We start from the raw sequence: 2,706 nt of genomic DNA, 5'->3' as shown, positions 1-2,706 counted from the left end.
AATACTTAGAAATTTCTAATACTCTTTTAACACCTTTTAGCAATCACACCTACATACAAATCTTTGTATTTTATTTATTTCTATGACCGCAAGCAAAATAACCACAAAAAGTATATATTTATTTCTCTGTATCTAAGTATGTGTAAAATATTTGCATAAGTCATGTGTATTTAAGTGTAAACAAACTAAAGAAATGCAAATAAACATTTAAATAAAAATACATATTTTTTTCCATGCAGAAAAAAAGAAAGCTTTTCAACACATTCAGTTTGAAAAAACCTCAAATCAAAATAATGAAAATGTTAGCAAGAAATTTAAACTTAAATGCGTTAATGTTTTTTTTTTAATATTTAAAGTCTCTTTTAATATAATTTTTGCAGAAAAGTTGTTTTCTATTGTAGTTATGCTCTAGTTCAGTTCTAGTTCAGTTCTAGTTCAGTTCTAGTTCAGTTCTAGTTCAGTTCTAGTTCAGTTCTAGTTTCAGTTCTAGTTCAGTTCAGTCAGTTCTAGTTCAGTTCTAGTTCAGTTCTAGTTCAGTTCTAGTTCAGTTCTAGTTCAGTTCTAGTTCAGTTCTAGTTCAGTTCTAGTTCAGTTCTAGTTCAGTTCTAGTTCAGTTCTAGTTCAGTTCTAGTTCAGTTCAGTTCAGTTCTAGTTCAGTTCTAGTTCAGTTCTAGTTCAGTTCTAGTTCAGTTCTAGTTCAGTTCTAGTTCAGTTCTAGTTCAGTTCTAGTTCAGTTCTAGTTCAGTTCTAGTTCAGTTCTAGTTCAGTTCTAGTTCAGTTCTAGTTCAGTTCTAGTTCAGTTCTAGTTCAGTTCTAGTTCAGTTCTAGTTCAGTTCTAGTTCAGTTCTAGTTCAGTTCTAGTTCAGTTCTAGTTCAGTTCTAGTTCAGTTCTAGTTCAGTTCTAGTTCAGTTCTAGTTCAGTTCTAGTTCAGTTCTAGTTCAGTTCTAGTTCAGTTCTAGTTCAGTTCTAGTTCTAGTTCAGTTCTAGTTCAGTTCTAGATCAGTTCTAGTTCAGTTCTAGTTCAGTTCTAGTTCAGTTCTAGTTCAGTTCTAGTTCAGTTCTAGTTCAATTCTAGTTCAGTTCTAGTTCAGTTCTAGTTCAGTTCTAGTTCAGTTCTAGTTCAGTTCTAGTTCGTTCTAGTTCAGTTCTAGTTCAGTTCTAGTTCAGTTCTAGTTCAGTTCTAGTTCAGTTCTAGTTCAGTTCTAGTTCAGTTCTAGTCAGTTCTAGTTCAGTTCTAGTTCAGTTCTAGTTCATTTCTAGTTCAGTTCTAGTTCAGTTCTAGTTCAGTTCTAGTTCAGTTCTAGTTCAGTTCTAGTTCAGTTCTAGTTCAGTTCTAGTTCAGTTCTAGTTCAGTTCTAGTTCAGTTCTAGTTCAGTTCTAGTTCAGTTCTCAGTTCTAGTTCAGTTCTAGTTCAGTTCTAGTTCAGTTCTAGTTCAGTTCTAGTTCAGTTCTAGTTCAGTTCTAGTTCAGTTCTAGTTCAGTTCTAGTTCAGTTCTAGTTCAGTTCTAGTTCAGTTCTAGTTCAGTTCTAGTTCAGTTTCTAGTTCAGTTCTAGTTCAGTTCTAGTTAGTTCTAGTCAGTTCTAGTTCAGTTCTAGTTCAGTTCTAGTTCAGTTCTAGTTCAGTTCAGTTCAGTTCTAGTTCAGTTCTAGTTCAGTTCTAGTTCAGTTCTAGTTCTAGTTCAGTTCTAGTTCAGTTCTAGTTCAGTTCTAGTTCAGTTCTAGTTCAGTTCTAGTTCAGTTCTAGTTCAGTTCTAGTTCAGTTCTAGTTCAGTTCTAGTTCAGTTCTAGTTCAGTCTAGTTCAGTTCTAGTTCAGTTCTAGAACTAATAACTTTTACTCAATTTTATTAACATATAACAATGTTTGCATACATATATCCATACGATAAGATTTAATAAATTTAAAGTTTTTATAAAAATGAACAAAAAAACTTGTATATACTACATTTCAGTTCTAGTTCAGTCGTATGTTATTAGGGTAGATATTTATAGTGTATAGTATATTTTAATAAAACAACAATAGAAGTTCCGACCAAGTCAATAAGTTTGAGCTGAAACAAACATAACTGTCAGGAATTTTGATTTTGGAAAGGGAAAACTCTAATACTTTAAAAAAATCACAAAGAGCAACCTTAATAAACATTTTAATTTTTGGCGTGAGTTTATAATAGTATAAATGTTATCTATGGAATTTAATATTGTAAAACCGTAGAATTAATTTGGAAAAGTTACTTTATAAAACGTATGATAAATATTAATTACAGGGAATATAATATTGCTCATACGATTACAAAAAAAAAAACTGTGGGAGTTAGCTAATAAATATGTATGTATATAGTACATATTACATAAACATTTCAGCTGGAATTGTGTGGTAAATTTGAATTCATAAAAACTTTCGTTAAACTGATAGTAATAGTTCTGTTAAGCTTAAGTGCAATCATGGCATATTAAAATTTTGTTTTAATAAAGGTTTAAAAAAGCTTTGCTTAGTTAAGGAGGCAAACAGCCAAAAAAAGATCGACTGGACCTTAGATCATTAATGGGTCCGGCTCTGATAAATGAAGCCATATCTCTCCATTAACCATAATGGATCTCCTAGGATAGGAGCTACGAGATTTAGTCTTCTAGCACTAAATCTTACCCGAAAAAACCAACCCATCCACTAGTTCTGATTCCACAAAGACCATCAACTCTAAATGAAATG

Source organism: Lucilia sericata, unplaced genomic scaffold (genome assembly GCF_015586225.1).
Source record: "Lucilia sericata isolate MDLA Ls3-8-SP2 unplaced genomic scaffold, ASM1558622v1 Contig001732F_arrow, whole genome shotgun sequence".
Classification (NCBI taxonomy): Eukaryota; Metazoa; Arthropoda; class Insecta; order Diptera; family Calliphoridae; genus Lucilia; species Lucilia sericata.
This window is presented reverse-complemented; position numbering follows the sequence as displayed.